Genomic DNA, 24662 nt, shown 5'->3' on the forward strand with positions numbered 1-24662 from the left:
CCAAATTCTGAAGTATTTTCAGAAATTTCAAAGAAAATATTTAGGCTATTGTGTTGAATTTCACCCATATACATACATTCATACATCAACCATTTATCCACTTTTCAAACACTTTATCACATGATTCAAATTATTTAAATGTACAACCTCTTAACAGAAAGGGTGTTCCTTATCCTTCCTATTATCGATTTTACCTACAATGTAAGGACAACAAATATTGTTTTGGGAATGAATGCAAATGAAGAGATAATAATAGGTCATCTTTAAAAGTAAGAATATTTTCTGACTTATGAAATCTCTGCTTGAATTCTTGAGAAACTGAAATATTCATCCTTGATTTTTTGGTCAGTGCAACATAGCTCAGCTTCCTCCTTTGTTTATTTTTCAGGAAAAGACTTCAAACATATCTCAAGGAGGGAAAAATAACGACAGTAGAATTTTTATAGTTCCTTAAATGTCTCCTTCTCCAGGAAAATTTGTTCTTTCTATTGTTCTGAGAAACATATCCTTCAAGAATATGTCAATACAATCCAAGTAGTATTTTTGGTATGTTTTTTATGACCTAAACTTATTCAATTCAGCACAAAAAAATTCTTAAATTTTAAAAGCAATAAGAAGTCTTTTAAATGTCTGTTTTGTTCTCATTGAATTTCATTTTTGAATTAATAAACAAGATTTCTATTTAGTCATCTTCTTAGTTATATGGGCTGCTGATCTCAAGGAGAAATTAAGTTATTTCATTTCCCTATCCTATAAGGGATTATCTCTCAAATCAGAGGGTTTAGCAAATGCCAGGATAAAGATCTTGGTTGAACCCACTGAGAACACACTGTTTCAAGGAACAGATGGAAGAGAAGTGGGTCAGGAAGAAATTCAGAAGCCATTATTTGCATTGACTAATTTTTCAGCTGTGTTGGTTGGGATAAATGCTCCAACTCTGGGAAAAGGTAGTTCAAGAGAAAAAGAAGGGAATGAGTTGGAGGTTAAAAAAATGAATGTAAGAAGGGGGCAAGGATAGTTACAAAGAGAAAATGATACGAAAAGTCTTGAGTCTTGTGCCACAACAAAGATCTGCAGGACAAGATACAAAACATTTCCTTACAGTGAAATCACATGACATGCCACAAAATGGGTTTGCCCAAAGTTTATCATGAGTAGTATCAATGACTCACTAGAAACGATAAAGCTCTGGCACAATTACTAATTGGAGTAATAGTCCTAATTCAGCAAAAATGGATAGGTACTCCCCTCCTCCCCACCCCCAGATATGAACAAAATATTCATTAACACAAAGCAGTAACTTGAATTTCAAGAGGAATAGGGGAGGAATCTGTTCATGTGACCTAAGTTCTTACAAATTTCCTGTGAAATGCTAGCATACAGTCACTCTGATTATGCAGGAATTTCAGAATACATTTACTAGAAAATTCATTATATGAAACATTTATCCCATGAATAAATTAGAGACTGAAATACAGAGCAATAAAACTTTCACTGCTAGAAGGATTTTTATGGGAGAAATAATGGGAAAATTAGTAACATCAAATATGATTCCCCTTAACCCAGAGTAGTACCACACACAATTATTTTGACATGGTCTGCCATACATCATAATGAAGATATTCACATAATTCACAGAACAGACTTGTACCGATTTGTATCCAAATTTAGAAACATAAGAGAAAGTACTGGCTATGGGAAAATGTAGCATCCCTTTTATAAAATGACTGTTGCCATTCCAAATGAGATTATGGATGACTTTCCCTTTGAGAAGTCGCTGTTGGGTACCCATGCCCATTGGAAGAAATGGAGTAAAAGCAGTCTACTTACAAGGCAGCCTCTTCACCATTGCTTTTATCTTGTTGCACACAGCTTTGCTAAATACTTAGACCACAAAATAAGCATGTAAATTGGTGACAATCACTAGGGCTGTTAAACTGAAATCAACCTTAGTGTGTGTTGTTCCTTAAAAAGAGTTGGAACAACTCTATTGCATGGAAAGAGATGTCTAAAGTATCCTCTCAACAAGTGAGAACAGTGAATAAGATGGCATTGTCATTTCTGTGATATTATATAATATGTGTAATCATTTAACCAATTGACCTGAATCTTGCAAGTCTTTCTTTGGAACTCTAAATATTTCAAGGCATGACAGGGTGTGGAAAATACCTCTAAAAGGGATCAAATGGCATCTTCAGAGAGCAAACAACTTCTTGACCTTGAAAAACAGACAAATAAAATTAATGGGCAAATCACCTGTAAGGAGAAAAAAATATTTTTAAAAAACTCAACCCAATTTTCTAAGGTTCTCAGCTTAGTTCATTTACCTCTTAGAGAGCTCAATTATTCACAAAGTCATAAGAATTGAAATTCTTCTATTTGCCCAGGAACAAAAATAGAGACGTCAGATGAAACCACCAGTTCTATATTTCCTTTGTAATAAAATAAAATGGCTTTCTTGGGAAGAGAAAAAAATAAATGAGTTTTTAGGTTACCTATTATCTCAATAGCCATGGCTCCGGAGCATTGTTTGCTTTTACCTCTTTTTTTTTCTAGCGTAGATGGCATATCAAGAACATAACTTGATCAAGCTCATGATCATCATTAGAACTAGATATTAGTTCCAGGCACAACACTAGCTATCAGAGTGTCAGGAGGCAAATAACTTCCTTTTTTCTGAACCTCAGTTTCCCCATATATGAAATGAAAAAGCTAGGCTACATGACCCATCAGATCTCTTCTCAATCTGGCAGTCTTAGGGGTTATTCTTTATCATCACCATCAACTTGTATTTATGTACTCAATGCCTATAGGTGTTTAATAAATATTTACTGATTAACTGAGCTAAGAATTCAAATTTAATTGTATAGATCCCAGGCAGATTCTGTCCTTTTAGTCATTTTTTGTTGTTTGCTCAAGGTAACCAGCTATCAAAAAGCAGATATACTAAAAAGTACATTGAGAAATTATCAAGTCCAGTACTTTACGATGTATATGCAATGTCTTTGGTATTTCCATTTGACAAATGAGTCAAATGGGACCCAGAGAGATGAAGTGGCTTCTGTGAGGTTACACAGTGAGTACTGCCCACACTCCGAGCCAGCTGTCCATACTTCTAGGATAGTTCCACTGTCTCCTCCTTCACCCCCTACCTACTTTAATACTAACACCAAAATCAGCTCAGAAATGCATCCCATTTCTAGAGATTTGATATGTGACTTCTGTTACTCTTTGGGCTTTGCTCAGCAAAGAGTGTGCATGGAAGTGAACCCCTAACACCGATGAATTTTTTGAGAAATATTAACCAAAACACAGCAGGCTTCTGGAGGAATATGTCTGTATTTTAGAATCTGGACTTGGATTCCATCTGTATAGAGTCATCCTAGGGAATAAAGACTTGCCAGGAGCATTGAAAAGTTATGTAACAAAGTCAGTATGTGTTAGAGATGGGACTTACTCTCCAGTCTTCTTGACTACAAGACCGACCTCCTGTTCACTATACTCAACTGCTTCTGAACCCATTCAAGTCTTAGTCTGCCTTTTCCTTGTGTATCCTCTGCCCTAAATCTATTCAATAGACAGAGGGGGAAGGGTTGTCCAGTTGTCCTGGGGTTTTACAAGTACCAATGCAGGGCACAGGACAGCCAACTGTTATTGAGCATTTCTATGACGCACTCAGTTCAACTCCTTTTTTTTTTCCAATCATCCATTTCCTTAAGCACATTTTTATGCCATCCTCTACCATCATAATGTTTCAAAGGAATTTATATTCTAAATTTATATTGTAAACTATCCTTGGCTTTATATCTGTTTACCTGGGAGATCAAGTGGTTCCTGGATGAGTTGGTTCCTGGGCTGTCTTGCTGTGATCAGTATTACACACACACACACACACACACACACACACCCCTACCTTCATCAATACTCAAATTCTAGACATAAAATGTATGTGAGGTATTCATGATCATAATAAAAGCACTGACATTTTGGACTACTTACATTAAACTTGCCAGTGACAGAGGACACAAGATTGTGAGAGACCACATTTTAAAACCCAAACACTAGAGGAATGGAATAATTTGTGCTTGTTAGTGCTTCTTGGCCAGGCTCTACTGATCAGGCTTCTGACTTTTGAAGTGATTTCACCAGAAAAGAGAACTTTACAGAAAAGTGAAGACTTTGAAATGATGACTCACTTTTTGATGCTCTGTGTTCACTTTCAAACTAATAGTGCCTTTGAATGATGGTCTTCATACACACCTCATTTGGCTGGCTCTCCTATGTAGTTCTGCTACACATGACTTTGTGCAGTATTTGACACACTGTCACATGGTAGTAAAGAAACTGATTAGCATTGTCTCCACCAATGAGTAAGCATATACTAAAAGCCTACTCTATTCAGCGCTAAGTCCTGGGTATATCCATGTTTTAAAATAAAAAGAAATCATAAGGTGGGCTTGTTGGTAATGTAATGGATGAAGATATGAATGAATGACTTACTATACAGAGTCACCTAACAATCCAAAGTATACAATAAGGAGCATGTCCGCTGATACTGTTACTTTATTACATCTTGCCTTCCCTTCCTCCCGTACAGAACACAAGTTATGTACAGGCATCAAACAAGACAACCCCTGGGCAACAATCGTGAGCCTCGAGTAGGGACTGTCGGTACTTGGGTTCTCTCTATATCTTGCCAAGTCAATCAGTCAATAGATATTTATTAAGTGCCTACTATGTGCAAGAAACTGGGCTGAGCACTGGGTTACAAAGAAAGGCAAAAGCCTGTTGCTCTTGTAAAGGAGCTAGCAGACTAATGTAACAGAAAACATGCAAACACTGTGTACCAACAAATGACAGGATAAACTGGAGATAATCGATAGAAAGGTGAATCTTTGGATACTAACCTCGGCCTGTCTCTGTTCTTATGATTTGGCTGAACCCTCAAATTCTGACCTCAGTTTCTCCCTATGGACTTACTGCGACCACATACACCTAGCTCTCTTTATTAAATGATCCTCAAATACAAAGATACTTCTATTTGCTCCAGGCCTACTTAGTTAGGTTGACTAGCGGGCCTCAAAGCTGCACTTATCCTAAGACAAACATCCTCATGGGCAGAGAGCTCTGTCCTGACAGAGTTTCAGGGTCTTCCCAGAGTCCCCTTGGCAAAAATGTTGTCTGTCCCTTTTCTCAAAGGTTTTGGCCCCCATAGGTGGAGGATATCAATAATGTCATCCCAATAGAAGATCTGGTTTTGAATCCTGGCTCCATCACTGACACTGATCATAGGACGCTGAAAAGATCACTTTACCCTTCTCATCTTTAGCGTAAGATGAGGATAATTGGCACATTACATACTTCCTAAGGTTTTAAGAAGCAAATGAGCTAATGTATGAAAAAGCACTTTGTAAATTATGAAGTAGCAGCAGTCTGGGATAGAAGGCAGGTACTGATGCCTCTCAAGCTGCAAAACTATGATTAGCTACATAGGTCTTTTTATGACATGTAGAGCTTCTTTCAATCAGTCTTTTCTTAATTTTTTAACTTGTTCTAAACCAGGATGACCGGGGAGAACCTGGACAACCTGACAAGGCTGGAGGCAGAAATGAGAAAACTCACAAACTTTCTTACCTATGAGTAAAGGACAACCTTTGATTTTCAACCCACATTTGCAGGTGCATTATGGGTATTTCCAGCCCAATTGGCTCAAGACTTCCTTCTCAACCAGTATTTAGAAATGAGCTCTTTCAAGTGGCCATTTCCATTCATAAACTGCAGAACAAAGCCTGGCTAATCAGCAAGAAAGCAGATCTGTGAACACACCAAGCCATCGTTTTTTGCAAACAAGCTCTCCCTCCTTAGTCTTCTGATCCCTTTCAAAGAGTGAAGGGGCAGCTGGGCTGGGACTGGGCATCCTTACAGCACTGACACACTCCCTGGTTTTTGCCAAAAAGGTCTCAGTGTGGCAAATAAGGAGACTACTGGAAATCAGTCACCAAAGACCAGGGCACAGGTCTTGCTTCTCATATCAAGAATATACTGTGGTATGTGGGCATCTGTGGTGTTTTAATTGGATTAGTTTAGCACCCCGGGTAGCTTTTAGGATAAGAGTAATGCTGATTATTTCATCAACAGGGAGAGAGACTGTCCTTTGCAGGAGGCTATAAACACTTCTTCCCTCTTGCCTTTAAGAGGACAAGGCACAACTGCAAAAGAAAATACACACAAGGTACCAAGATGGTTTAAATGCCGGACGATGCCTCAATTCAAAATCAGTCTCCTTTGATTTCTTTGAAAATCACTGGCAGCGGGGCCACCAGTTACCTTTACCTCTGAGAAATGAGATGGCACACTTAACTAGAGGGGAGGCCATAAGAATATATCAAAACACACCAAATCAATCAGTCCAGGGGGTTGAGAAAGTCCATTTTCTGAGAAAGAATCACTACCAGTACTGTACTGTTAGGGCCACTTAAGAGTTCAACAAATAACTAGTCACATATAACTACATAGCAGTGATAATGCAAGCAAAAGACCTACTCCACAAGGGCAGCTATATCATCCAGTTAAAAACATAGCTAGATCTTTGAAGGTTTTCTACCTTCTTCGAAGTCATATGCAGGACAGTAAAAGGGAGACTTAAGAATTAGGGCCTGGGTGTGAATGTTACCTTAGACCCTTCTAAATAGGCTCTAGGCACAGACCCTTGACCACTGTTTCTTATCTGTGATATGGGAATAATAACATCTGTGAGCCCTTCCTGACAGTGTTATGAGGCAAATTCTTTGCATACTTTCAAGTATTAGTGAAAATCAGAGTTCATCAAATTTGCTTATAGTTATACTACATAAAATAAACATTATAAATCAATACATTTGTGTAAGAAAATATGATTTTGCTTTCCAAATGAGAAGATTCTTGTTTACCTTTTTTTTAAAGCATCTTATATAGATCAACTCATTTTTTGACACTGTTCACTTGTTTTTCAGTCATATCTGACTTTTCATGACCCCCATTTGAAGTTTTCTGGCAAGCATCTCGGAGTGGTTGGCCATTCCTTCTCTGGCTCATGAGGAAACTGATACAGACAAGATAAAGTGACTTTCCCAGGGTCACAAGTGAGTAAGTGTCTGATTCTAGATTTGAACTTGTAAAAATGAATCTTCCCAATCCCAGGCCCAGTGTTCTATGCCACTGAGATACCCCATGTGATTTAACATGACAAAGGCCAAAATTTGGCATCAGCTTGAGAACAGGATCTTTCTTCCAAAAGATTTTTCATAAGTAATTCATTACCAATCTGAGAGATGACAGCAAAGTTGTACAGGATTGAAAAATATCATTTTTAATAGCAATAGGTAATACTTCCAGGTAATCTAAAGTCAGGTTTAAATACCCTGACACAGTTCATTTCAATTGTTTTATGTACTGTTTTGACTGTCTCTTCCTAACTGACTTTATTCTGTGCTAAAACAATTGATTTCAATATTTATATAAATATTGGCAGCTGCCAGCCCTGTCTCTCATACTGACTCGTTTAATAGTCCAGGAGCTGCGGCAACTTTGCCAGGGTTTCTGAGCAAGCCGAAAAGGGCTTATTTGCCAGTGATAACATCTAGAGCAAACAGTGCAATGCAGCTTTACAAAAAGGAAAAAAAGTTATGGCTATTATTTTTTTTCTCCACAGACCTCAACCCTGATGTAAGCTAATGTCTGCCCTCTCCAGAATAATTTGATATAAAATCACATTTGTTTAAAATGTCTTATTAAAATTCCTTGCTAATCTCATGAGGTTGGTCCACTGCATTAGGGAATTCAATATTGGCCTGAAATCTATCATGTAGATTTCACCTGATTTTTCCATGTTTGGGGTTGGGCTGAGAGAAGGCACAATGGACCGCTCTCATTTGGCCATATCTGGGAAGACTTTCATGTGACAACCACGTTAATGTAAAAGCATTCATAGAAACTGGAGAAAGAGAATACCAAGGTTATACAGAGGAAGACCAGGACAAGGAAACTATAGAGATCCTCATTAGTAAAATAATTACTTTCCCTGAAGTGGTAGCATTATTTAAATCCACACAATATCTTTCCATTGGGCTAGAACCATTACCATATTTTATATAACTATACTTCGAATAAAGCAAATTTGAATGCATAGGACCACTTCATGAGATTGAATACTCACAATTTGGGACTTAGCTGATCAAACAGAGCCCTTGAAACCAGCCCCTCCCCACCAAAAAAACCAAAACCCACCAAACATGCATTTATTAACACTGCACTGAAAGACCTGTGAAGCGTTTAATAAATATTCTTTCAATTGAACCTCATAACAAACCTGCCAAGGTAGATACTATGATTAATCCCATTTTGTAAAATGATGAGGAAAAATGATGCAGACCAAGATGAAGTGACTTGAAGAGGGTCACCCAGACAATAAGTGTCTGAAGGCACATTTGAACTCAGGTTTTCCTGACTGCAGGTCTAATGCTCTATCTCTATGCTATCTAGTTGCCACAAATAAATAAACAAATAAATAAATAAAAAAGCAAATAAATAAATAAATGATCAGATAGAGAAATAAATAAATGAATAGAGAAATAAATAAATAAATAAGCCCCCCCCCAAAAAAAAGTGAAAGCTACTGAAACCTTTTAAAGGAAACACCAGATGGTGATAAACAGGCTTTGAAATCTGTTTGAACATACCTTTATTTTACTGATATCATGTGCTCCATGAATCTTGTGAGTTTTGCTCTGTACCAAATACGTGGGGAATAGAGGACATAAATAAGGTGGACCCATAATCTTTCAATATTTTCTAAGAGGGAACACACCCAACTTAATCTGCTTGTGTTTGCCAGTGTAAATATAAGAAATCTGTATCAGGATGTTTAGAGTTAAAAATAATGAAGTCAGCTACATTTGCATTCAAGAATTAATGCCGTATTAAAGTGGGTTTCTGATGATTGTTGAACATGGAAAAGATATCCACATAGAGAATAAATGAAACCATTATGAGACTGCTTTTTCAGCAGCATCAAATGAATTCATAATGATGCCACATTTAAAAGCCAATGAAACCCAAATATATCAATGTCACCATCTTTGGACACAGTTTCTACTCATCCTTTACTTTATCCTCCTACCACGAAACACTTTTCAAAGTATCTTACTTGGAAATTGAGTTTGATGATTATAAATGGAGTCACATGTAAATCAGAAAGACAGAGATGATCAATTTCATGGATTGGTCATGGCAAAAATGGAAAATTTCACAGTAAGCTGGAGAATAATAATCAGTTACAAAATCACAAATAAAGCCAATTCTGCTGCTAAACCAATTAGATTTCAGAGTTCACAATGAATACTGCAGTTATCACAAGATTTCGAAAAGACTTCAGTATTGCTCTATACTAAAACAGAGTCTGAACATCTTTCCTACAAGCAAAGTAACATTGCTCCTTCAGGCTTTCAATAATTATAAAGTTTTGTCATTGCTGGTTTTGAATTATGAAAGTGTAGAAAATCAATATCTGATCAACATGCTCCACTTGGGGAGTTTTTTAGCTGAGATGTCACCAGTTACTTTGAGCAACTTCATGGGCAACATATTCTATGAAAAAATATTGCATCAAATCATGATTATACATATTATACATGTATGGAACTACCTGCCATCTAGGGGAGGGGGTGGAGAGAAGGAGGAGAAAAGTTGAAACAGAAGTTTTTGCAAGGGTCAGTGTTAAAAATTACCCATGCAAAGGTTTTGTATATAAAAAGCTATAATAAATTTTTTTTTAAAAATCATGATTACAAATTATAGAAGCATGAAATACTTTTCTTATCTAACATGCAGAGGGCCTCATGAGTTTTGTTTTTTTTTTTTACTCCAATACAAACATGGCATTTTAAATGATAAAACTCAGGAGAGCCAGGCTTGAGTGTAAAGAGAGCTGTAGAGAGATGTGCCTTTCACACATAAGCTCCTCTTCATCCAAATGTTTGCTAGGGCTTCTCTTAAAGAGCAGTCTTGTCTGCCCATTCAAAAGCACTCCTTCCTGAACCTAGACAGTCTTTAAATATTAAAAGTTCCCTCTTTACTAAATTTTGCATAAGAAAGAAGTTTTTATAGCTTAGAAAGGGAAAAGGTATTGAAGAAACAACTCAAGTGTTACCAAGGGGCATTCTGGTTAATTTAAGAACAGCATATCATAACACAGAGTCTGAGAGCTTGTAAATTCTTCAGCCACAGGAAACACTGTGACAGGTCACTTGCTTGCCAATTAAATCCTCAAGAGAACAAAAGCAGAATAGAGCTAATTACTGATAATATAATTTGAGCTATTGTTTACACAGCAGTAAATTAGGATCTTGAAGAATTATTCTTCCTAAACAAAATTATTTCATTCTTTCTAAACAAAACAACAACAAAAAAACACCAGTCTTTCTACAGTAGTATTTCAAAAGATAACTCATTAGTTTCCATTTTCTGGCAAAGTATGACAAGAGGCTTAGGAGGAAAGAAAAGGTTTTGAGCACTGTTTAAGTGCTGAAAGTTCAGAGTCCAAGAAATTTTCTGTGGGAAAAGAAGTAAATATATCATCACTGCCATGTCTTTCAAGTCTTTTACATAATAAGGATGGAAAATATAATCACATAAACAAACCACTTTGGGCACAAGTACATTTAAGAAAGAAAAATAGAAGATATAACTAGAGAGATAGTCATTGTTCCTGGCTGGGTCACACCAATACTTTAAAAATGACTATAAGCTAAATTAATTTTCAAACTTATTACTATTATATGCCAATCACACTATCAAGAGAATATAAAACTAGACAAAATAGTGACAAAACTTATTTGGATGAAAGAAACTTCTAGACTGTCAAGGAAATAATGAGGAAAAAGTAAGAATGAAGGGGGAATTGTTTTCCAAACTTCAAATTGTATTATAAAGTAATAAGCAGTAAAACTTTTTGGAACTAACTTAAAAATGGAAAAGTAGATCAGCAGAACTGATGAGATAAGCAAGAATCAAAAATCACTTCATGGAATAATCCAGTGTTAGATAATCCAGGAACATAAACTAGTTAAGGATGAATGCCCTAAGAAGAACTGTAGGGAAAATTAGAAAGCAATTTGGCAGCAGTTAGGTTTAGATCAACATCTTATATCATATAACAAAATATATTTGAAAGAGCTACGCAATCTAAATTACCTCATAAAAAAATCACAAGGAAATGATAAGGATCACTTTCATTTTATAGCTTTGATTAAGGGAAGAGTTCTTAACAACAACAACAACAAAAAAAAGAGCAAGAAATCACTAAAAAGACAGCTTCAATTATATGAAATTGACAAGTTTTTAAATGATAAAATCAACTCAAGGATAAAAAAGAATGTAATAAAATGGAGAATAAAATTCTTTGCATAAAAACACTGATAATAATCAAGATTATAAGGAATTAATAAGTATATAAGATTAAAAGCCCAAATGGCTTAATGGATAGTTGAAAGATATGAATAAAAAGCAACCAAAAGAACTATTGAGAATCATACAAAAGAATTCTCCATATCATTAATAAAATGAGAAATGTCAATAATTTGGAAATTTAACTTCCCATCTAGAAAACTGGCAAAAAAAAAACTGACAAAAAAGTTGGCAGAAATGAGTAAACAAATTGTAGTAGGAAAAGATCATGGCAATTATTGTGCTGTAAGAATCGATGAATATATTAAACACAGAGAAACATGCAAAGATATAAATAATGCAGAGTGAGGTAAGCAGAATTGAGAAAACAAAATACACTATGATCACAAGAAAGTCAATGGAAGATTGTTTCTAAAGGAGAAATGACAAAGACACTTCTGCTTATCCTTTACAGGGTTAGGGAGATCATCAGTTTATAAGACTGCAAATAAGATCAGGATTTTTAAAATATGTTGATTTATTTTGTTGCTTTTCTTTCTTTTTTTTTTTTTTTTTTGATCATTGTTATAAGGAATGATAAGCTAAGACCAGGAAAGGAGAATGACACAAAGGAATATCTAAGCAATGTAAAACAAAAGATAAAAACCACCTTTTAGAAAATGACCCTGGGGATCCCAATGCCAAAATTTTAGCTTAAAAAGATAAAAGAGAAAATACTCATATAGCAGCACTTTCTGTGACAGCACAGAACTGGAAACAAAGCAGATTCCCACTAACTACGGAATAACAAAACATTTGACATGATAATAGTAAGAAAAATAATAGCTAGCATTTATAGAGTATATTAAGGTTTTTCAAAGTGTTTTACCTAAATTATCTCAATTAACCCACACAACAACCCTGTAAAATCAGCAGTATTTTTTCCCATTTATCCACTGAGAAAACTGAATCTCTCACTCCTAGCAAGTATATGAAGCAAAATTGAAACTCAGGGTTTCCTGACTCCTAGTCCAATAAGCTATCCCCTTGCTACCTAGCTGCCCAAATAAATGACCGTTTTAATGTGATGGAATGCCACTGTGCAAAAGCAACAATGAATATGACGAAACTCAAAGCATGGTGAAAATTGCATGAATTGATCAAAAGTGAAATAATCAGAATTCAGTAAACAATGCAATAAATTGACTACAATAATATAAAATCAAAAGACAAGCATTTATTAAGCACCTCCTATATTCCAGTCACTGTTCTTGACAGTTGGAATATAAAGACAAAAGTGAAAATAACTCTTGCCCTCACAGGAGATTGCACACAGGCACATACATCCACTGATATAAAATAGATACAAGATGAGTTGAGTGAGCGGGGAGGATAATGAAAACCCTGCCAGAAAGAAGGCCTAAAAAGGCCTTTTGCATGAATTTTCAAGGAAACGGGAGATTCTGAGAGAGGATGATGAGGCAGGAATTCATTTCAAGCATAAGGGATAATCAGGACCCCTTACAAGGAAGACAAGAAGGTTGACTTGGTTCTACTATAGCATGTGAGGGCAGTAATGTATGTTGAAGCTAGAAAGGCAGGAAGAGATCAATTTTGTAAGAAGTTTTAAATACCAACCAAAGGAATTTCTATTTGACCCTGAAGGTAAGAAGGATCCACTGGACTTACTTATTAGAGAACAGGTAAGAGTTGGTTTTGTATGCATTAGTTTGGTGGACATCTGAAGGATGAATGGGAGAAGGTAGAAATTTGAAACAAAAAGACCACTCAGAAGGGTTTTACATTTTTAGGTGAGAGATGAGGAAGGTTTGACTTTGGGTAGTGACTACCTAAGTTAGGAGAGAAGAATAGATGTGAGAAATTTGGGGGAGGTATAAATGAAAGGATATTATGAGAGGAGAACAAAGAGTAAATGAAAACAGTGAGGTTGTGAGCCTGGATGCCTGGGAGGCTGGTGGTACAAGGACCTTCTTCTGAAAATCAAAACATTCAAGGTCCCCAAATCTATTAGTAGTTGTATTATTGATTATTTTTGAAAGCAACAATGTGACCATTTTCCGGTTGAGGTAATAGGTAGAGCTGGCCATTACAGACCAGAAAGTCCTTGTAGGATGGTAGTCTGTTATTGTACTGCAAGAATCTAACATAAGAGCTTGCTGTGCAACATGGCACCATAGTATTATGGAGGGAATTATAGATCTGAGGTCAAAAGGTATGGGTTCAAATCCTGGATCTGCTTTTTCCTGTAACCCAGAGTGGTCATTTCCTTCACCATAAAATGAAGGTTTTGGAGCAAATTATCTGAAATACATAGGATAATAAGATGGTGGATCTAGAACCAGAAGGGAAATAGGAGGTCATCTACCATGACTCTTATTTTAAAGGGGAGGAAATAGAGGCCCAGAAAAATTAACAAAGTTATTTGTGGTCATACAAGGAGTGATAAAAGGAGTCTTTGAAACCAATGATTCCAAATCCACTATTCTTTCCATTGTACTAGCTCTCTTTCCCCAAATCCCTTCAAGCCCAAAGCCTTTTATTACATGTTTGTTTGAACTTTGAGTGAACAATTTTTGGAGAGACCTCGATTTTCTAGTCCTGCCAATTGCCCCAAAGAAATATTGCAGAAAATCCCAAATCTCTACTTCATGATAGGCTTTCACTTCCCAATTCAAACACATTATTGGCTTTTGGAGAATCCCATCACTTAATCAGCGACTTTCTCCAATTGTAAAAATAATACAAAAGGCCACCTGCTATCCCATTTTGAAACCAACATGATCACATGAAACCTTTGCTGCAATGGACAAATGAAGTATACCTTTTAAAACCACAATTCAATGCTGAAGACCAAGACAAATTTTACCATTGAAATGCTGAAATCATCCATGGAAATTTTGTCCTTATTTCACATTTACTTTCTCCTAGAGTGATTTCTTTGATCATTAACTAGGTTTGTGTTTGTTCAGTTGTCATTTATCAGTCGTACCCAACTCTTCATGATCCCATTTGGTGTTTTCTTGGCAGAGATACTGGAGTGACTGGCCATTTCTTTCTCCTGCTCATTTTACTCAGATTAAAAAATGAGGCAAACAGGGTCATAAGAATTATCCAGGGTCACACAGGCCAGATTTTAACTCGGGAAGAAGAGTTTTCCTGATTCTAGGCCCAACCTTCTATCTATGACACCACCTAGTTTCCCTCATTCACTAATTAAGGATATTTTTACTTTTCAGAGAAAAAAAATACATTCAGAAATGTAGGGAAAACGTGCAGCTAATTTTCTAGTCAACAAACATATTTCCGAGAGCTAGACTAAGTATAAGTCTTAGAAGAACTACATCAACATTAACTACATAAACTATATCAACAACTGAGTTTTTTGGGGGTCCCTCTAACCATATTTTCTAAAAAGACACCAAGTATTCAGGTTCACCATTATTTACTGAGAGCCCTTATTTCACTTGTTGGTCTAATGTTTTTCTAAAATTCTAATAGCTCTAGGTGGACTGCAAGCACTTCCAAATATCAGTACCACTGAGAAGGGATTAGTGAAGCTCTTTTCAAATGCCACCTCTATGTTTTCCTTGGTGACTCTACATACTGTTAGTCACCAAGGTGGCAATTTACCCTAAGTCAAGGGAGTCAAATGTTGCCAATCTGAATGGCAGGGGTATCGTCAAACAAAGCAGTAGGCACCCACAGAAACATGTAATTGCTCTCTGCCTCCCCCTGGGAACAAGGGGCATAATTTCCACATGATTAAACTTGGATTGATTACCATCAATTGAGACCCCATCCTCCCATCCATCTCTGAACTGCTGTTCACTGTCAGAGTGTATCACTCAGCAAATACCTGACTTTTTCTAGAATTACTTGATACCTATGCCCAGGGACATAGTGAGCTTCAAATGATGGGGATAGAAGTATCGCAAAGTTCAAATCCTTAGCAGAGCATATATTTCTCAAACAACCACGGGGCAAACACTTACTCAGTTTTATTAGCTGCCAAAATTTAATTCATATCACTTATTTCACAATAGCTTGCAAGCTTCCATAAATATATCTAATTACATAGCTATTTAATAATCTTTAAGACTATACCTCTACTGTAGCACTCACGTATGCAATTTGAAATCACTAATTGGCTTCCCAAGAGATTTAGTGCTACTGTTGCAGCTGCACACTTCGGCTTGCTTCTCTCCTAAGGGGGGGGACCACATCTGTAAACATTTTCAAAGTCTGAAGCACAAGGCAAAGGCGCTAGCTACATTATTATCTATTCAGAGCACATGGTTTAACATTTGTTTATGCAAACCCTATAATTGGAAACTCTGTCCATTTTCTGCTTGTGCTAAATATTCTGTGTATAAATACTTTTTCATAGTAGATAAAGAGGGTTTTTATTTAGGTCTTATCACCTTCATATTACATATTCATTGATTTCTAAACTGCCTTAAAGAGCTCCAGAGCTGTGAAACATTATGAATTCAGTTTTGGCACCTTGGTATTCAATTTGCATATCAGGTCATGCACTGCTTGACATACATGCAAAATAACACTGTGGCTATTTTATTACAAGCCACAAAAGATATTTGGAAACTGCACACAGCATCAAAAATAAATGAAAATGGATAAAAGATCCAAGAGTAAGCCACTTTTTTTTTATTGTTTTCTGATGCCTGAAGCCATTTAGATGTTCTAGTCAATAAACAAAAGTTAGGCTAACAATTTTGAGGCTTCTTGGTTTAATATTGTAATTATTCAAGGTTAGCACAATGCTTTTTCTCCCACATGTTGAGTCAGTTTTGTCTTAGTCAGAAGTTCGATCTTTAACTGGGTTGGCTAGGATGACATAGCCATGTGAAAGTCTGCCGTCACCACAATTAAACCGGGGTTTTGTTGGGAGAGAGTCAGCATCAGTTCTTCGGAGATTTGGCATTCATTAAACATGCATATGCATCCCTTTGCAAATCCCCTGTCATGGTGTTTTATGTTCAAATACATGTAAAAGGTACTTCGTGTCTAATGATATAACTTGTATTTCATAAGTAACGACAGTCACCTCCACTGTTCATTCCCAAATGTCTTTCAAGCCTATCTACAGTCGAAAGTCCTCTGCTATAACGGGTTGTATTTCATAAACACATTCAGATATCTATATGACTGATTTATTGAATGATTTCAACAAGCCAGTTAAGGTAAGTATCATGAAATTGGCTCATAAAATGATGTGTCTATAATGACCAAAGCACTTGATCTGCAAATTCCTCTCAACCAGTGAGAAAGATCCACTGTGACTAGGCCATGCTAAAAGATGGCTTAATTCAAATATGTCAGACTACATCTCCAAAGAATACTGTTTGGATCATTGATATTTTTAAAGTAAGTTTCTATAAGATTTTGTGGTCATTAAAGAATAGCTTAATTAAAAATAACTTTAACAATTTTAACAAAAGGGTAAACACTGTGAGCTTTAAGAAATCTGATAGTTCAAATATCAAAAGATATATTGGTTATCATAAAGAACTAGTGATTCTCCTGAAAATCAAGAAAAGAAAGACCCTATGAATTGGATGTTTTTTTTAATATATTCTGCCTACTAAATGGAGGCTGTGCCAACAGTGTTTTTCTGAGCTACTGAAGAAAAAATTGGGTCCAACTCCTATCATGTCCACCTAGTTTGTGGGAGGGAAGAGACAGGAACCACAGAAAATTGGTAATATGCTTCAAATTTGCATCTGGTCAGTAAACCAGGACCAGTACCAGCACAAAAAATGACTTCCACCATTAGGCGGGCAATATCAAACAGCCTAATCCCTCCTTTTGGATCTTTGTAGGGATATCCTTATGTTCACAAATGTGGATATATTTTAAAAGTTATTTTATAAAAGAGGCATGATAGAGAACTAGAGTAAGATATTCTTAGAGTGCAAGTAATTTTCAACACTCTCATTAAATATGCATTTGGTGTCTATTGTGTATATGTGTCAGGCACTGTCCTAGGTACCTAGTGGAGGCATAAGTATGCATAATACAGCTTTTGTCCTCCACTCTAGTTTGGGACATAGAGATAGATATGAAAGACCTGTTAGAGGATTCCTTGGCTCTCCTTCTCTGAGACTATATCTGCCAGTGGGCTCTGAAGATGAGCCTTAAAGATTTTTCCTAGAACAGCACATGCCCTTAGTAGGGCCATGAGCTTCTTATAGGTATATCCTCTCTCACACTCTTTGCCCTGGACATTTGCAGTCTCAATACATGCCCTCTCTCTTTCCACAGAAATTTCCTAGTCATTAACCATCCTGCTTCCACACATTGGTAGTAAGATAACCAGATCCTTGTGCATAGGGAGAGAATCTTCCTGGTGATTTATTTTGTTAGATCATTGTATAAGCACAGCATCACACTATAAGGAAATGAGTAGTAGCTTTTAAAACTATGAAGGGGAAATATAGTATTGAAGTCCCATCCAAATTTTGCCACTGAAATGATGTGATCATCCAGGAGTAGAATTTTGCCCTTATTCCACATTTACATTTTCCTAGAGTTATCTATGTTCAATTATTCACTAAGTTCATGGTTGTTGGGCCATTTTTTCAGTCATGTTTGACTTTTCATGACTCCATTTGGGGTTTTCTTGGCAGAGCCACTGGAGGGATTTGTCACTTCCTTCTCCAGCTCATTTTACATTTTTATTAATTACAATAATGGCAAACTTTCACATGACGATGTAATCCTAGCCAACCCCTAGCACGGGGGTTGACACATGTCATAAAGAAGCATTATGCTACCTCTGAATAATTCCAGTACAAAACCAAGAAGCTCCAAAATTGTGAGTCTTACTTTGCTTTATTGACTACATCTCAACAGTGCTTCAGTGTTGTACTTCCTAACCAACAAGATTTGGCACAAGTAGACATTATCAGTCTATTCATTTCATTACAAATCATGTTCATCCATTGAATTCATGATTTTATTTTGCTTTGAACTAATATGACTTCTAGCTGGTCTGATATAATCCATAGATGGGACGCTATGAGAAACTTCGGTCTTGAATGGATGCCGTGCCTCGTTCCAGGCAGAGCTTTCCGGGTTCTAGCACTGAGAGAGGCTGGGCTATGTTAATTAGAGCAGTGATTCTGAAGCTTTTTAGATTTGTGCCATTAAACATTAGCATTTTGATTTTGTAACACACCCACTACCTAAAGGGGTAGTGCTATTTGGCACAGATTTGTGCTGTTTAAATGAAAGTGAATTAATTTAATTTCGAGAACTTTGTGATACCGTTGGAATAACTAGGGGCATGGGAGTAGGTCTTAGAGTGGAAGCTTCCCCAACATAGGGCCAGGAATCTAGGGGTCCAGTCACATTATAACTTTCCACAATATAGCCTCTCTGGGGATCTGGAAGAAATCAGCATTGTAGTACACAGAAGAGAATGCATACCCAATCCTCTTACAAGGCACCACTAACAACAACATCCTGGCAAGTCTCCATTATTAGCCAGTTCTTTGGGGTCAGTATTCAAAACATCAAATTTCGGGTGTATGGAAGATATTTTACTGGTCTATTGGAGTTTACTATAATGAGATCTGACCTGAGGTTCAGTACTCTGATGTAGGCCTGACTAATTCAAAGCAGCCTCACACTTCTACGAAACAAAAGGTCTTTACAGAGAAAGTCTATTTCCCAATCTAATTGACTACTGACAATTGAATCATCATGCTTTCCTTTTATAAACAATACTCCGATTATTATCATCCCAATCACCCAAGTTCAGTACTTACTCCTAAGCAGAACAGCTCTCTCTAGAGTAGGCTTACAAAAAATATATAGAACAAATTGGTTGAAAGCTTTACTAGAGACCACCGTGCTAAATTCCCACATTCTTAGCAGTTTGTAAAAATGTTTAATTTATGTTTATGTAGTCTTATTCAAAATGTTCGTTAACAGCCTGTAGGGACCTGGTAATAGGAGCTTTTTTTCTTTTTTATGTTTATTAGCTACATTAATGACTGTTTCTGCAATTCCACTACAAAGACTTGCGTTAATGAACGGCAATTAATTCTGAAATGATTTTAAACAAAGGGTGATGAGAATAACCAATCAACCATGACGGTGTAAAGAGCATGCAAGCTGTTGTGACCTAAATTTCCTGCATTGATTATACTCTGTCAGATAGCATTGGTATTCAATAGACCTACCTCTAGATTTTATATAAAGTTTGCACTATTTCCCATCCAAAGGAATCTTGTTCATTTTATACTAGGATAAATCATGCCCTTTCTAGACAGCTGGCAGCAACACAGCTGCATTTCCTCTATACATCTATGGGTCCAAAGATTGACCAAGGTATTCAAACAGCCTTGAATCCAGAATTATGGTCAAGAGGCAATTCGTTGTGGGGTGGCGATGTGCTGCACCTTACATAAAGATCCTTCGGGGACAGCAGGATACAGTCAGGAAAAGATAAAGTCAGGGGACTCCCTTTTCTGGGATGAAGTAGAAGAGGATGACCCATCAGGTAACATTGCTGGGACTTCCTTGTGAGATGGAAGGAGAGAGAATCTTGCTTCCACTCAGCAGAAAGTGCCCCCCCAAGCACAGAAAATTGAGGCACATGCCCTGCCTAGGCAAGCTGTCACCTGGGATTGGGGCTTTCTCTTTTGTGTTTGATTTTTCATAATCTGAGATGAATGAACATCAATCCCAAGATGCACATGTTTAGGTCTTAAATTCACTTCATGAATTAAGTGGTTCGGAGGTGCTGGGCAGAAATGATGGAGATGGTCAGTCACAGGAGACATTTCTACTTGGGAGAAATTATAACAGTGAAGTTAAGTTATTGCATGAGAGAAAGAGAACACCACCTGGCCTAGCTCACCATAATATATGGCTTTGGAGGGAACCCCAGCAGGGCTGAGATGAAATGCCCAATCAGCATTCTCAAGCTCCCAGCAGAACACAACCATAACTAGTAATACTGATTGTCTACTGTGATACAGCATTTGGTGTACAGCATTTCTTTGGTCTATACTTGATTTGTACTCTAGACTGAACATCATTTATTTTCTATTCTGCCTTCCTTTGGTCCTCCCAGGAAGACCCTAATTTGTACCAAAACTTAAGGCGTAAGGAATTTTCCCCAGGGTGACCATGTAAGGAGCCATGACATATGAGAAAAGGGAAGCTAACCCCTCAAACTAGAAATTATACTCTCCAAGGATTGAACCCAGTCTGGACCACACTTGTGGATCCAGAGGAGAGAGGGCCCGTTAAGTGGAGAAAGGAGCCGACACAGCAACCCAGCCTGTGCCCAGTTATCGTTAGATGTGTATCACTCAAGAATGAGACAGTGACAAAGAGAAAGAAAAATAACTTAATTCAAAAGAGTCATAAAGTCATAGATGAATGTCAAGTACGCTCATATCTAGAATGTGCAAAGGCTTGTGAGACATGATAATAAAAAAAGACTTTCCAAAAAGCCATGTTGGGAACAAGCTGATTAAAAAACAAACAAACAAAAAACAGCTAGGTCTCTACACATGGCAAGAAGATAATAGAAGACTGAGGAAAGACATAACTTCACATCTCTTACAGATTTCTATTTCTCTCCATTAAGGGTTATGATCTTAAGGCTAGGCAAAGTGGAACTTTAAAAAATGGCTAGCCAGGAATTGAAACCAGATGATGGACACGTAGTTGTTCTCAGTGAGCCAAAAACACTGTACTTGTTGCTTTAAATAATATAAAAATCACTTTGCAAGTGGGATTGCTCAAATGCTCTTGGTGAACCCTGAAGGTCTATCAGTCACTGGAAAAGGTGCCATAGCACAGGACCTGTTTTAATGTTCAAGTGGGCAAGAAGGTAATTTTTTTTTTCAAACTACAAGCCAGAGAGTTGGATGTCAATTCCCAGAAAAACAATTGAGGAGGTCTTAATGGAAGATCTGTCTTTGAGCACTGATAGAGAAAAGGTAACCATAATGAGTCACTGATGAATCACCAGCAAGTCCACCAGATAAATCTCTCTTTCATTTGTGTCAGGGTCATTTGACTCATAGATAGAAGGCAATAGATATAGTGTATATAAATTTCAGGAAAGAATTGGACAATCTGTCGCACAATATCTTTTTGAACAAGATACAGTTGTGTGGATCTTATGATTGGAAAGTTAGCTGGTTTAGACCTTGTAGACTAACTGGATCCCAAGGAGTATAAATGAAACACTGGTTTAGGTGACCTTAAGTCAAATAGAAACGAGGGCCATTAAACTATACGATACCTCTACCATCTGTGTCTTGCTTACCTGGGTTATTTCAACACCTACTTATCTAATCTCCCTGTCACCCGATTCTCCCCTCTTCAACCCAACCAGGATACAACTTCCAAAAGAATCCTCCTGATGAAAAGCTCTGGCCATGTTGTTTTTATTGTTCTCTTGAGGCCAACTCTTTGTGACCCCTTGGTACTTCATTGAGGCCTTTTCAGACTGCACTCTCCATGGGGTTTTTTCAGTAAAGATACTGGAGTGGTCACCATTTCCTTCTCCAGTGCATTAAAGCAAACAGAAGTAAAGTGACGTGCCCAGAATGACACAGCTAGTTTCTGAGGGTGGATTTGAATTTATGTCTTCCTGACTCCAGGTCTAGAGCTCTAACCCCTGAACCACCTAACTGCCTCCAAGGCAAACAGAGATTAAGCAATTTGCCTAGTGTCACAAAGCCAGTATATCTAAGGCTAAAACTGAACTCAGGTCTTCCTGATCCCAGGCCCAGTAATCTAGCCACAGAGCCATCTAGCTGTGCCTAACCACCCTATTATGTTGATCCAAGATCCTTAGTGGCTCCCTATTACCCCTACTAGCAAACACTAATTCCTCAGCTTGATATTTAAGGACAAGCTGGTTCCAAACTAATTTATCAGCTTACTTCATGCTATTCCATCTCACACACTCTGCATTTCAGCCATATGAGACTTTGAGCCCATCCCTAATCTCTAGATGTCGTATTCCATCTCTAGATGCTGGCTGCCAATAACTACAAAATATAACTTCCTCCCCTCTGCTTCTTGAAATCCCTAAGAGATTTTCTCTGGGCAATGAAAGGTGAGCCACACCCCATGCCATATTTCTGTGTCCCCTAAACCCCTGCTGCCCCTCCTTGAGGTGTGCTTCTGGATCCTTCTCCTCTAACTTCATCCTGTACGTATCATAGGCTTCCTTTTGGATCAGAAGCTCCTTGAGGACATGGACTAACTCGGTTTTCTTCTCTGGATCTCCATTAGCCAGTATGAAGTCCTGCCTAAAAGAAGGGGATGGAATCGAGCCTATTATTCTACTAGCACCGTACCTGCATTGTATACTGGTTGGAAAAGGCCTCACTCAATGAGGCGCCAAACTAACAACTCATTTACTTTTTTTTTTTTAATTTTATTAATTTTTTTATTATATATATATTTTTTATAATATTATCCCTTGTATTCATTTTTCCAAATTACCCCCCCTCCCTCTATTCCCTCCCCCCGATGACAGGCAATCCCATACATTTTACATGTGTTACAATATAGTCTAGGTACAATACTTGTGTGTGAATATCATTTTCTTGTTGCACAATAAACATTAGAATAACTCATTTACTTTTTGCCACCAGTCACTGTTCTTCTATGTTGTTCTCCCACTAAGTACTTTCTGTGGACAGATTTCAACAGCAATCTAGTAAAATACTTTTTATTCTCCACAACCCTTATAAAGGGAAAAGTGACTCACATAAGACTTGATTCTAATTAGAGTTTTAACACAGCTCATTTGAACTTAAGCACCTAGAGAAGCATCTCTCTGAAAAGACTTCTGGACTCCCCCGAGTTATTCTACTTAAAGTACAACATCCAAGTCACCCCCCCCCTTTTTCACTATGTCCGTTTTCCCACTGATATCTTCTCCCCCATAGCGGTTGGGGTGTAAACACTGAAACCGTCTACCAACCATATAATACAGGAATGTCTGGAGAAGAATAGATCGCAACCATGATCTCAGAGTTCAAAAGAGCTCAGACATTCAATAAAATGAAGACATTTCCCTTTTGAGCTTCTCATAAAACAATATTCATTTTCAATGACCTGATTTTTTCTTCACGAAATCAGCACAAGCACATTTCTCAATTTAGCTACTAGCATTGTAAATTGATACTTGCTCACTCAGGCTCATTTTCCAATTTAGATGCTCAGCTCCTACACAGAGAAAGGCCAGTGAGTGGGTAGGTGACCCTAGACCCAACTGGGTTAAGTGTTTATTTGGAGCAGCAAGAAGGATTCGTGTACTTATGGGGGAAACAGGCTCTGGGCCAATTTTTAGCTTATCAATAGGACCTCATTGAAGGAATATATAGACACTTCCAAAAGTTTTAAAGGCCAACACAAAGGTCAGTCATTCAAAAAAGGGGCCTCAACACAGGCACAAAGCCCCCACACAAGTGCTGCTAGTTACTAGGCAAAGATAGAAGGCAAATTCAAATGTTAAATGCCAAAAGATGAAGCCATCAGTGCCATCACTTGGTGAGCAGTCACCTTTCACCTTCTTCCTCTTGCCCTCCCCCTCCCCTTTATCCTGGGATAGAAGGAAGAATTTGCAAAGTCTGTGAAGGAAGGTGACAAGGATGACTTCCAAGTCATAGTGACTGAGGCTATGCTATCTCCTCATAGCACCTCAAGGAAGCCAACGACAAAATATGACCAAGACCCAAAAGTAGCAACTCTGCCGTCATCGACAATGAGGCTGAAGGAAAACACAATGGTAAAAGCAAGGAATATAACCAATGTTTGATCCTTAAATAACATTTCTCGTAGAGAGGGATTCTTCCCATCACCCCCCCAAAAACCCCCAAAATTTCCCCATTTGATACAATAGAAAGGCCAGTGGCTTTGAAGTCAGAGGCCCAGGCTCAGATCTGAACTTTTAGGCTGCTTTACCCATGTGATGCTGGGCAAATCAACTTACCTTTCAGAGCCTCCATTTCCTATAGGATCCCTGTCATGAGAGGGTTAGACTAAACGGTTTCTGAGACCTCTTCCTGCCCTAAATCTTTGGTTTCATGATCTAAACCAAAGGAAGCTAGACGCTCCATGCCTGGCATAGTAGGGAAAAGGACCTGAGCGAGGATGAAAAAATTCCCAGCTTTTAGTCCCTAACTCTGCCTCTTGCTCATCTGCAAAATGGGGAT

General features: G+C 37.5%; 1 protein-coding gene across 6 annotated transcripts in view; it reads right to left on the bottom strand.

The window, feature by feature from the left end:
- Nucleotides 1–24662, bottom strand: part of AFF2 (ALF transcription elongation factor 2) — a 524775-nt gene that overhangs the window by 270453 nt on the left and 229660 nt on the right. The gene's annotated exons all lie outside the window — the stretch shown is intronic.

This window comes from Sminthopsis crassicaudata, chromosome X (genome assembly GCF_048593235.1).
Source record: "Sminthopsis crassicaudata isolate SCR6 chromosome X, ASM4859323v1, whole genome shotgun sequence".
NCBI lineage: Eukaryota > Metazoa > Chordata > Mammalia > Dasyuromorphia > Dasyuridae > Sminthopsis > Sminthopsis crassicaudata.